A 13530-nucleotide genomic window follows, 5' to 3' on the forward strand; every position below is an offset into this window, starting at 1 on the left:
ATAAGGAGGAATATCCTTCATCAGAGGTGGTGAATCTGTGGAATTCATTATTACAGATGGCTGTGGAGACCAAGTCATTGGGTATATTCATTAGTGAGGGCATTAAAGCTTACAGGGAGAAGGCAGGAGAATAGAGTTTACTGGGATAATATATCAGCTATGATAGAATGCCGAAGCAAACTTTACGGGCCAAATGGCCTTACCCTGCTCCTGTGTTTATGGCCCTATGGTCTTGATTCCATCAAGAAAATCCAGGAACCTGAATGTGATCTGTTCACCATGTTTGAATTTTCATTCTCAACTAAGCCAAGAGGATAAATTAGTTATTAGCATCAACAATTTGTTAATAAGAATATTAGCTGATTGTTTATTAATTATTGAAACATACAACAACAACCTCAGGCATTTGAGTCCATAGAACAGCATTTAATAGAGTAAACTGGTCTTAAGCAGTTCACAGCCATGACAGGGTTAAAAATCGTTGCTTGCACAATGAAAAGAAAACATTGTGAAAAGGTGCCATACAGTTGAGATCTGTGAAGGTGACATGTTGGAAATGGAATGCTAAAAAAAGTCAAAGTCCTTACGTATGGTAACATTATTTTTTCACCTTCATGAAGTTGTTAATGAATGACAAGAGAGGTTAATTCACAGATGTTAAATTTGTCTATATTCTGAAAAAGTATGACTATTTCATCTTGGTGTGAAATTCCAGCAGAATCTGTGTGATCCAGAAGCCTTCACTTTACCTTATAGACCAGTCTGGGAGGATCTGATTCATCGCGTCTCTGCAAAAGGAAATGGTCAAATCATCAGACTCATCAACACTGGGAACTCTGATTTAGAGTTGTATCTGGAGCTTGGACTCCAATATATTCACATCAAGCATTCTGCACACATAGTATGTCAACATCTTGTCAATATCATCTGCAAATAGCTTTGGATTGACCATCCTCAAATGATCAATATATTTGAGTGCAAATTCTATTGTTTTCCATAAGCCTACCTTGGTTTCCCTTGTGAACCACGTGACCGAAATAGTGCAGATCAGGAAAGCGAAGAGCAGCCAACAACCAACCTTCCATATCATGAAACTGCGTAAAGGGGAAGAGTAACAGAACTGATGAGATACAGAAACGAGATGGCTTTGTGTTTGAAATATTTACCTCCTGTTTCCTCTGTAACATTAGTGGAGTGGGGTGAGGTAAATAAGCAGAGCTGGAGGAGTAAATAATGTTGACTGAATGAAAGGGAGAAAAACATCATCAGTTGGAATAAAACCATATTTTCTCGAGGCAATGGCAACATCTTGCAATGCAGTCATTCACTGATACTATTATGGTTGTTGGAATTACAGTAGATCCGCTAGAAAATGAATCTCAGGGTTGTATAATAAATTTACCTTGATAATAAATTTACTTCGAGCTTTGAAATCTTTTCTGCACTACATCCAGTTGAATAACAATTCCCTTTTGTAACAGAGTACCAGATTCTCTACTCTGACTAATACCAGAAACCTTCTTCACTATAGTGACTCCACTTTCAAGGAACCATGTACCTGAATTCCAAGATCCCATTGTTCTTTAACACTTCCCAGGGCCCAACCAATCACTTCGAAAGACTTACTTGATTTGTCTTTTGAAAATGCAAGACTTTGCACAATTCTGAATTAAACTCCATTTGCTATTCCTCAGCCCAAAAACTCAGCTCATCAAGATCCTCTGTAATTCTTCAAAATCCTTTTCACCAGGGACATGAGATGTACAGGTTGGAAAGGTGACAGCAAACTTCTCCATTCTCAGAGGTGAATGAAACTAGATGACATGGATTTAGATTTGAAGCGATTGTTTTCACCCAGAGAGTGGTGGAAAAAGTGTCACAGTCAATGTTTGTGGAGTGTCTGAATGAGATCTCAAGTCACATCTCCATGGTAGGCTTTGGACCTTGTTCTGGAAGATAGGGTTTAGATACATTACTGTGCAAAATACAGGTGCATTTAAAAGAATTCTGTAAAGTGACGATGCTTTCAAAAGTAATGAAATGAAAAATATTTAAATATTTAAAAATATTATAATGTGCATTAAGCAGCAATAAACTAAATCAAATCAAAGTTGGGTGTCACCACACTTTGCCTTTAAAACTACTTCAATTCTTTCGGGTACCCTGTCATGCAGTTTTATAAGAAAATCATCTGCTAGGTTGTTCCAAGTGTCTTGGAGAACTTGCCACATTTCTTTTTCAGACCTTGGCTTCTGCTTCTCCAAGCAATCACAGACAGCCTCGGTGTTGTGATCAGGACTCTGGAGATGATACCACCTGAAACTAAATAAGAATCGAAGGTGCCTAAGGCATTTGCAGTATACTGTAGATGGATGTGCAATGGAAATCCACATGGTCTTTGTCTGTGTTGTACGACTCTGGGACCAGATGAACCTGTTACACAACAGCATTATCTGAACCCTGAAGCTTAAAGTTCAAAGTGGATTTATTACCAAAATACATATCTGTCATCATATACAACTCTGAGATTCAATTTCTTGTGGGCATACTCAGTAAATCTATAGATTAATAACCACAACAGAATGAACAGAATGACCACAACAGAACAAAGGTTCTGAACTTAAAGAGGGGTAACTTTGAAGGTATGAGACGTGAATTAGCTAAGTTAGACTGGCAAATGACACTTAAAGGATTGACGGTGGATATGCAATGGCAAGCATTTAAAGGTTGCATGGATGAACTACAACAATTGTTCATCCCAGTTTGGCAAAAGAATAAATCAAGGAAGGTAGTGCACCCATGGCTGACAAGAGAAATTAGGGATAGTATCAATTCCAAAGAAGAAGCATACAAATTAGCCAGAGAAAGTGGCTCACCTGAGGACTGGGAGAAATTCAGAGTTCAGCAGAGGAGGACAAAGGGCTTAATTAGGAAGGGGAAAAAAGATTATGAGAGAAAACTGGCAGGGAACATAAAAACGGACTGTAAAAGCTTTTATAGATATGTAAAAAGGAAAAGACTGGTAAAGACAAATGTAGGTTCCCTACAGACAGAAACAGGTGAATTGATTATGGGGAGCAAGGACATGGCAGACCAATTGAATAATTACTTCGGTTCTGTCTTCACTAAGGAGGACATAAATAATCTTCCAGAAATAGTAGGGGACAGAGGGTCCAGTGAGATGGAGGAACTGAGCGAAATACATGTTACTAGGGAAGTGGTGTTAGGTAAATTGAAGGGATTGTAGGCAGATAAATCCCCAGGGCCAGATGGTCTGCATCCTATAGTGCTTAAGGAAGTAGCCCAAGAAATAGTGGATGCATTAGTGATAATTTTTCAAAACTCGTTAGATTCTGGACTAGTTCCTGAGAGTTGGAGGGTGGCTAATGTAACCCCACTTTTTAAAAAAGGAGGGAGAGAGAAACCGGGGAATTATAGAACGGTTAGCCTAACGTCGGTGGTGGGGAAACTGCTGGAGTCAGTTATCAAAGATGTGATAACAGCACATTTGGAAAGTGGTGAAATGATCGGACAAAGTCAGCATGGATTTGTGAAAGGAAAATCATGTCTGACGAATCTCATAGAATTTTTTGAGGATGTAACTAGTAGAGTGGATAGGGGAGAACCAGTGGATGTGGTATATTTGGATTTTCAAAAGGCTTTTGACAAGGTCCCACACAGGAGATTAGTGTGCAAACTTAAAGCACACGGTATTGGGGGTAAGGTATTGATGTGGATGGAGAATTGGTTAGCAGACAGGAAGCAAAGAGTGGGAATAAACGGGACCTTTTCAGAATGGCAGGGGGTGACTAGTGGCGTACCGCAAGGCTCAGTGCTGGAACCCCAGTTGTTTACAATATATATTAATGACTTGGATGAGGGAATTAAATGCAGCATCTCCAAGTTTGCAGATGACACGAAGCTGGGTGGCAGTGTTAGCTGTGAGGAGGATGCTAAGAGGATGCAGAGTGACTTGGATAGGTTGGGTGAGTGGGCAAATTCATGGCAGATGTAATTTAATGTGTTTTTCCATTATCCATTTCAATAATCTACTTACAAGGTAAAAACATATATCAACTTTCATGTCAAAAGTTATTGCAGAATATTTGGAGAGATTAGTTTATCTTGAACTCCTGGGATTAAAACATGTTGTCGAGCGTTGGTTGTACTACTGGTTGTGAAAATGAAAACAATATTCTCACAGGCATTCAGTACAAGTAAATGAAATTATAAATTTCCCCTGAATTATCTCTCATATGGCGGGGGGGGAGGCAATCATAGCACCAGCAATGAGAACATTGTACATTTAAGCAGGACTGGATCAAGTGACTTACCTTGCAGTTGATACTGTTGTAAATGTTTCACATGAATATTCACGTCCTGTTGAGGCAAGGAAAGAAAATTCAGTCTCGCATGTTTACCCAGTGCAGTCAAGCAAGAGTACATGATTGGCAGGTGGAAACTCATGGTTTGAGTAAAAGGCTGATTGGTTACAGGGAGGTGAGTAATTTCTGTTTCTTGTGCATATTTGAACACCTGTTGCTGGGGAAATTACGAGGCTTGAGTTGGAGGGTTTGCAAACCATAATCCTAAGCAGACAGAAGTGGAAGTTCCAGCCAGGCAATTGACATCTGCCAGCTCTGGGAGATCTGTTGTTGGGGCCACAACACCCACCGGAAAGACATACACATCTCTGCACTGAGTGTATGTGGAGATATTGGACCAAGTACAGTTGTTGATACAACAGGATAATGCTTCTGTTCTCAATGAAAAAACAACTTGTATAATGCAAGATGCTGGAGGAACTCAGCAGTTCAGGCTGCATCTATGGAAAGAATAAACAGTCGACATTTCAGACCAAGACCTTTCTGATGAAGGATCTTTGCATGAAAAATTGACTGTATACTTCTTTGCATAGATGCTGCCTGGCCTGATGAGTTCTTCCAGCATTTTGTATATGTTGTTCTTGTTCTCCAGCATCTACAGAATCTCTTCTGTTCCTGTTTTAATAGTGGGATGACAAATGTCATTGAACATCATAGAGTTATACAGTATGGGAACTAGCCCTTCAGCTCAATTCATCCACACTAACCAGCATGAGCTAGTCCCATTGAGTCTACTCCACCATTTCAGCACAGCTGATCCATTTCCCTTTCAACCTCGTTTTCCTGCCTTCTCCCCATTACCTTTCATGTCCTGACTAATCAAGAACTTATCAACCACAGCCATAAAGGTATCTGGTGATCTGACCTTCACCACCACCTGTGGCAACAAATTCCTGTCTCACCTCCCTCTGGCTAAAGAGTTTCCTCCTCATCTCTGTTCCAAATGGACATCACTCTCTTTTGACTCTGTGCCCTCTGGGTTTTGACTTTCCCACCAATGCAAACATCCTCTTCACATCCACTGTATAAAGGCCTTTCACCATTCGATCAGCTTCAATCAGATCTCCCCTCATTCTTCTAAATTCCAGTGAGTACAGGTCCTGAGCCTTCAATTGCTATTCATATGATAATCTTTTCATTCCCGGAATCGTTCTTGTGAACCTCCTTTGAACTATCTCCAATGCCAACACATCTTATTTTAGATAAAAGGCCCAGAAATACTCACAATATGGACGTCCCTGTAAAGGACAGGCCTTCATTAATCAGAGGATTGAGATCAAGAGTTGTGAGGTAATTGTGTAATACCAGTGGTCACCATCTCCTGGCAGAATATCTATTGCAACCCTCTGCCTTCTGTAAGAAAACCAATTTCTATTATTAGAATATCTCAAATGAAGAGGCACTGTAACAAGATAAGGATCAGGTAATTTAAAATTGGATTTAAATTCACAATCCTTAGAATCCTACACCTGGATGGTGGTGGAGGCTGGATCAGTGGGGATCTTTAAACAGAAAGTACCGTAGATATTTTTTGATAAAGATCAGGAAATGGCGAACTGTAGGAAAATGATGCAGAAGAGCTAAGAAAGCCTAGTACAGATCAGCCAAGATGATATTGAATAGTGGAGTAGTCTTGAGACACCAAACAGCCTGCTTGGTTTCTTGAGTTCAGTCCTTACACCTATTGCATGTGACTTCCATTGCTTCTTTAGCCTGTATAATTCTCTCTATTTGCCACGAAACAAACTACTGGAAACTGTTTATAAATCCAGAAGGTGTGAGTTTGGGTATTTGCTGGTTCTCAAAGATGAGAAAATCTCAGTCAGCAACTAGAAATGTCAGCAATTTAGACGCAAAGCCACCATGCACAGCAAGAGCAGGCTGCAGGCAGGAAACTCTCTGGTGAGGGACTCACTTCTCAGCTACCGAACAGGGCATGCCGTTCCCTGCAAGATTTGTCACAATGCAGCTTAAAGAACATAACAGATGAACACTCCCACCCACTAACCCACCCCTCCACAACCCCCACCACCACTACTTTATCATTTCATGTCAGGCACCTCAGGTAGATACACTATTGTGCCTAGCAGCAATTTACTTACATACAACCAATGTATATAAACAATTTTATGTATTTATATGTATCATGTTTATTAACGATTGTGTTCTGTACCTTATTGTTATTTTTTATGGGTGCATTAGATCTAGAGTAACAATTAGTTTGTTCTCCTTATATTTGCATATTGGAAATGATATTAAGCAATCTTGAATCTTGAAGACGGTACATGATACTCAATCAATCTCCCTAATGATTCGCACCCTCCACCACTTACCAGTGCCAGTGAACTGAATCACAAAGCTGCAGTTGTCTCCTCTGTTGTCGATGGACACGTTCACTATTTCACTAGACTTTGCTCCATGAGTATTGGAGGCAGTGCAGTAATATTGATAGTGTTGGTGTTTGAAGGATTGACAACGTAGATCCAGTTGACTGTTTTCAGAGACTTTTGAATCCACAGATGAGATATTTTCATGCCATGTGTACTGAATGGGAAGGGATCCCTGGACAGACTCACAGGACACTGACACGGAGCCCCCAACACACACGATATTTGCAGAAGACAGATATCGAAGCACAGGAACAGACACTGGTTCTGTGGGAAAGAATCAGTCAACATATTGAAATCAATATGTGGGCATCTGAACTCCACATCAATCCCAGATGCCTGAACCCCGCGTCTGCCACTATTCCAAAACACAGCAGGAGTCCAGATCAGAACAGCAGCAATGACAGTGAGGATGTGATGTGTCAGCGTGAAAATCAGGGTACAATCTCTCACAGCTACAAGGAGACAGTCACCACTGGTGTTTGAAAAAAAATAATGCAAGCGTTGTTTGAAGGTGATAGTTTAATGGAAACTTGTGAGACAAGCTCTTTAGCTACAATGATTGTGGCGACTCCCTGTAACACACAGAAATTACTGGAGGAACTCAGCAGGCCAGGGAGCACCTACAGAAAAGAGTACAGTCGACATTTTGGGCCAAGGTTTTTCAGCAGAACAGGAAGATGAGGACTCAGAGTCTGAGGGTGGGAGGAGGGGAGGGAGAAACGCAGGGTGATAGGTAAAACCAGTAGGGGGAAGCATAAAGTGACAGGGAGGGGAGAGGTAAAGGAAGGAGTTGGGAAGTTGATTGGTGAAAGAGATACAGGGCTGGAGAAAGCAGAATCGAATAGGGAAGGACAGAAGGCCATTGAGAAAGAAAAAGGGGGAGGAGCACCCCGAGGGAAGTGATGGGCAGGCAAGAAGATAATGTGAGAGAGGGAAATGGGAATGGGCAATAGAGAAAGGGGGGGGGAGGAACATTACTGGAAATTCGAGAAATCAATGTTCATGCCATCAGGCTGGAGGCTACACAAACGGAACAAAAAGTGTTGCTCCTACAACCTGAGTGTGGCCTCATCACAGCAATAGAAGAAGCCAGAGACTGACAGGTTGGGATGGGATTGGGAAGTGGAACTAAAATGGGTGGACACTGCAAGGTCCCGCTTTTTCTGGTGGATGGAGTGTATATGCTCGGCAAAGTTGTCTTCCATTCTACTTTGGGTCTCACTGATATACAAGAGGCCACACCGGGAGTACCGGATACAATAGATGACCCCAACAGACTCACAGGTGAAGTGTCGCCTCGCCTGGAAGGACTGTTTTGGACCCTAAATGGTAGTGAGGGAGGAGATGTAGGGGCAGATGTAGCAGTTGTCCGCTTGCAAGGATAAATGTCAGGAGGGAGTCTGTGGGGAGGTGTGAATGGACATGGGTGTTGTGCAGGAAGTGATCCCTGTAGAAAGCAGAAAGTGAGGGGAAAGGAAAGATGTGCCTGGTGACGGGATCCCATTGGAGATGGCAGAAGTTTCAGAGAAATATGTGATGGAGTTGCAGCTTAACGGGGTGGTAGGAGACAACAGGAGGAACCCTAACACTGATGGGGTGGTGGGAAGATAGGGTGAGGGCAGACGTGTGTGAAATTGAAGAGATGTAGTTGAGGGCAGTGTTGATAGTGGAGAAAGGGAAGCCCCTTTCTTTCAAGAAGGAGGACATCTCTATCCTCCTGGAGTGAAAAGCCTCATCGTGAGAGCAGATGCAGTACAGAAAGAGAAATTGAGGGAAGGGGTTTGGTATTTTTACAAGTAACAGGGTGGGAAGAGGTATAGTCCAAGTAGCTGCAAGAGTCATTGGGGTTTGTAGCAATCTTCAGAGATAAACTGTCTCCTGAGATAGAGACAGACAATTTGAGGAAGGGAAGGGAGGTGCTGGAAAAGGACCTGGAAATTTGGAGTCAAAGTTGATGTAGTCAATTAGATCGGCATGGGTGCAGGAAGCAGCACCAATGCAGTCATCAACGTAGCATTGGAAACGTGAGGGAGAGACACCAGTATAGACTTGGAACGTAGATTGATCCATGCAGCCAACAAAAAGGCAGGCATAGCTGCGACCCATGCAAGTACCCATAGCTATTGTTTGAAGGAAGTGGGAGGAGCCAAAGGAGAAATTATTGAGAGTGACGATAAGTTCCGCAAGATGGAGGAGAGTGGTGATGGAGGGGAACTGGTTGGCTCTGGTGTCCAGAAAGCAGCAGAGACCTTTGAAGCCTTTCTGGTGGAGGATAGAGGTATGTAGGGAATGTACATGCATAGTGAAAATAAGATGCTCGGGGCCAGAGAACCGGAAATCAGGGTGGCATTTCATACAGTTCAGAGGCAGGAAAATGTACTGAGCCTTTCCACTGGAAATTGTTGGCCAGTCAGTGGGACGGACAACATGTGGGGTTCCCAAACCTTGCCCACTCCCCACAGGGCTCTGCACTGCTGAGGAGCCTCAGGATATCCATGCTTCTCTGACACTTCCTCGAGCAAATATGGATCAGACATTTCACTGGACACATAAAGGTAATCAAGGAGAAACCTACCGTCAGATACTTGTAGATACACGTCAAACACTGGATGATTGCCAGATGTTGCAATTCCACATCTGTAAACTCCTGTATCTTGAGAGACAAGATTCTCCATAGTAACAGTAAATATTCCCTGGGATGTGTTATCTCTGATTGTTATTCTTCCATACTGCTCATTTGTCCCATTTGTATTCACTAATGATGTGCATTGGCGACCCCACATGCGGCACAAATACTTTGTGTGTGAACGGTACTTTGGTCATTGTGACAATCGATTGTGATCGCTCTTCCCACAACTCCTCTTACTTTGTTTTCTGCCCATAAAGCACCCAAAACTGAGGGAGAAATTCTTCTGAAAATGGACAGGTAAAATTCAAATTTACACAAGCAGATTCAAGATTGCTTCATGTCATTTCCTCTATACAAATATAAAGGAGAACAAAACCATTGTTCCTCCGGATCTGAAGCAGCACAGAAAAAGCAAATGATAAAGAAAGCAATAATAATAAAAAGAGATGTTTTATTTAAAGCTGTCAGTGTGTTCTAAGGAATCTACCACACCCTCAATTGGTGTAATTGAATTCCACATTGTCTGAAAAATGCTACCGCATCGTCCCTCATCACAAGATCACGGCTCTTCACAAGTAATGATTTTTATTTGATTGGAGTCATCATTATCACTGCCCAGTGATGTCTCAGTGTGTTTCAACAATTCTGAGTCAATAGATTACTGATCCAGTCCTATTCCAGGCAGGTGAGCACAAGATCGGTAGTGGATAAATTACCAGAGGTAGTTCTCTGAGACAGGGTCTACCTGAATTTGCAAAGGCATGATCTGGTTGTGGATAGTCAACGTGATTTTGTGCATGGGAAATCTACTCTCAAGAAATTGACAAGGTTTTTTTTTGAAGGGATGAAGAAACGGACTGATGAGGGCAGGAGCAGTAGCATGTAGCACATGGAGTTTAGCAAGGCCTTTGAAAACATCTCACATAGCAGACAGATTTGTATTGTGAGATCACATGGTAAGCTAGTTGGTTGGATACAGAATAGGCTGAAGGGATCTCGAAAGAGAACTGGTGTTCAGCCCCATTACTCTGTGCTAGCCAGATTCCCCCACATGAGCCCAACCCGTCTGCCTGCATTTGATCCATCTCCCTCTCTTCTCACCAGAGCCATCTATTCAAGTTGAATTTCAAGTTTAATTGTCATTCAACCATATATGGATACTGCCAAATGTAACAGCGATATTCCTGGACAAGGACGAAAAATACAGTAACAACGGTGAAACATAGCAGAAGGCTCATATAAAATAGCAGTCAAGAAAAAATTATATGTAGTTTGTTTATGGTACACATAATTTCATAATTAGTTTACTTTGAATATTGAACTTGGAAAGTGGCTAATGGAATGACTGATGTATGGAACTCAGGCAGTGTGAAGTAATGAATTTTGGGAAGTGGAACAAGGACAAAACGTACACAGCAGAGAACCAGGTTTGCAACTACACAGGTCCCTGAATGTGGCAACACAGGTGGACAAACTGCTGAACAAGGAATATGACCAGTTGCCTTCATTGGATGGGGCATTAAGTAGAGCTGGGATGGCATGTTACAACTATAAAGGACATTGACAAGACCTCATCTCGACTACTCTGTGCAGTTCCAGAGGAAGAATGTGATTAATTAGAGAAGGTACAGAAAGCATTCACAAAGATGCTTCTGAAACTGGACGGTCTGGGTTTTGGATAGGCTGGGACAGTTTTCCCTGAAGTGAACACAGCTGAGGTTTAAAAATTAAGAGGGGCAAAGATATGCTGGATAATCACAGTCTTTATCCCAACTTTGGGGAGTCGAAAACTAGAGAGCCAAGACTGACGGTGAGGGTGGAAAGTCTTTGAGGGCCTGGAGGGGCAGTGTTTTCCACACAGAGCAGTGTGTATGTGAAAAGGCTGCCAGAAGAAGTACTAGGGGGTGGGAATAAATTCACCTTTAAAATACTTTTGGACAAGTTCATGAAATTTGCTGAAGTTAGTCCATAGCCACAAAGTGAGTCATCACTGCAGCACATTAATTGCAGGCCACAGACTGAGTTCAGCGCAGAAGTGAGTAAACCTTGTTGACAAACTAATTAAACACCAGCCCATCCCCTTGCCTATGACATGCATTCCTTTAGTTTTTCGCACAGGTTTCGAAGGTATATTATCTTTGTCACAATCACGAAATACAGCAGCCTTGTTCATATCAGTATAGAAGGAATGGGTTCCCTTCTCATTTCTGAAGGTGAGGAAGGTACTTTAACCAGCAACCTGAAACTCAGTTTCAGTAGTCACAATGTTAATTGGGCTGCTCAGGAAATCCTAAAGCTGGTGATGATCATAACACAATGAGATCATAAGACATAGGAGAATTAGGCCATTCGACCTATATCGACTGCTCTGCCATTCCATCTTGGCTGATTTATTATCCCTCTCAATCTTATTCTCTTGCCTTTTCCCTGTAACCTTTAATGCCCTCACTACTCAAAGACCAATCAAACTCAGCTTTAAATAAACCCGATGACTCGGCCTCAACAGCCATCTGTGGTAATAAATTCCACAGATTCACCACCATCTGGCTAAAGAAATTCCTCCTCATCTCAGTTCTAATGCTGTCTGTTAGGGGTCTGTACTTCTTCCACGTAGAATGCATAGGCTTTCCCCGGCTGCTCCAGTTTCCTCCCACAGTCCAAAACCATGTTAATTGGTCCCTGTTAATAGTCCTGTGATTATGTTAAAATTATCAGCTTTGTCGAGGGTTAATGGGGCAGCATGGCTTGAAGGGCCAGAATGGCCTATTCCGGGCCAAATCTTTAAATAAATAAAAAGAAAGAATGTTCTTGTAAGGAGCAAGCCCAGGTACATTACAAGATCAAGAGCTCATTTTATGATACTAGGAGACCATCCAATAGTTTCACAACAGTGAGAAAGAAGCTGTCCTTGAAGTTTGTAGTACATGCTTTCAGACTTTTGTAATTTCTGCCCGATAGGAGGTGAGAGGAAGAGAATATGTCAGTGAAAGTTGGATCTTCAATTAGATTGGCTGCTTTACCAAGTCAGTGAAAAGTATTAAAAACAATAAAAAATATAAATTACTGCAAATATCCAAAAAGTATAATTTTGTATGTATGCACACTTGTGTGTAACAATCAGGATGTGGGGAGAAGCTGAGGTAAATATCTAGAGATTCCACTGCACTCACAGTTGAAGGATCTAATAAAGGAAAGATTGCATTTGCTTAAAACCAGCTCTCCTATAAAAATCAATTCCCGCCAAATCCCACACTGGTTTGGACATTGATTGCTGAGCTCTTACTAGTGTCATGTCAAAATTTTTTCTCATCTGAACTGTGGAATATCTTCAACAGACCCAGCAGAAGACCTACAGTGAATGTCTTAGGGCAAGCAGTTTGACAATCACATGAGCTCATTACAGACAGAGAGCGGATTAATGAGAGCAGGGCAGTGGATGTTGTCTATCTGAAACTCAATAAGGCCTTTGACAAGGACCCATTAGTTCAAGATGGTCTAGCAAATTGAATATAACATTGGCTTGATGGGATGAGTTAGTGGATTGTCATGGGGGGTTTTCAAATTGGAGGTTTTGCATTTTGGCAAGTTAAACCACTGCAAGACGTACAGTAAATGGTCGGAGGATGCTATGGAGAATGTTGCAAAAAAGTGATCTGCTCTTCCAGGTACATTGTTACCTGAATATGATGACACAGGTAGACAGGATGGTGAAGAAGGCATTTGGTACACTTACTTTGTTAGTCAGGGCACTGCGTACAAGATTATTATATTATGTTATGGCTGTACAAGATGTTAGTGAGACTACTCTTCAAATACCATGTGCAGATGTTGTCTCCTGATAATAGGAAATATATCATTGGACTGGAAAGGGTGCAGCAGAAAAATCATGAGGACATTCCTGAGAATGAAGGGATAGAGTTATAATGGAGGGTTGGAAGGATGAGACTTTTGCCCTGGAGCTTAGAATGCTGACGGGTCATTTAACAGAGGTATATAAAATCATGAGGGGCACCTATAAGGTGAATGGTCACTGTCTTTTTACAAGGGGAGGGGACAGTAAAGCCAGCAGGTGCAGGCTACAATTTAGCGGTGAAAGGTCCTAAAGAGCAATTTTATACACAGAGGG

At 41.8% G+C, this 13530-nt stretch overlaps 1 long non-coding RNA gene and 1 pseudogene across 1 annotated transcript; both read right to left on the minus strand.

Moving 5' to 3' along the window:
• Positions 1 to 403: 403 nt before the first annotated feature.
• Positions 404 to 4384, minus strand: LOC140210059 (uncharacterized). Its single transcript, XR_011889143.1, has 3 exons — positions 4335 to 4384; positions 1007 to 1094; positions 404 to 788 (listed from the first exon to the last, which is right to left on the minus strand). It is a non-coding gene; the product is annotated as an uncharacterized lncRNA (long non-coding RNA).
• Positions 4385 to 6296: 1912 nt separating this feature from the next.
• LOC140209405 (uncharacterized) overlaps positions 6297 to 13530 on the minus strand; it is a 110139-nt pseudogene continuing 102905 nt past the window's right edge.

The sequence above is a fragment of the Mobula birostris genome, chromosome 14 (assembly GCF_030028105.1).
Source record: "Mobula birostris isolate sMobBir1 chromosome 14, sMobBir1.hap1, whole genome shotgun sequence".
Classification (NCBI taxonomy): domain Eukaryota; kingdom Metazoa; phylum Chordata; class Chondrichthyes; order Myliobatiformes; family Myliobatidae; genus Mobula; species Mobula birostris.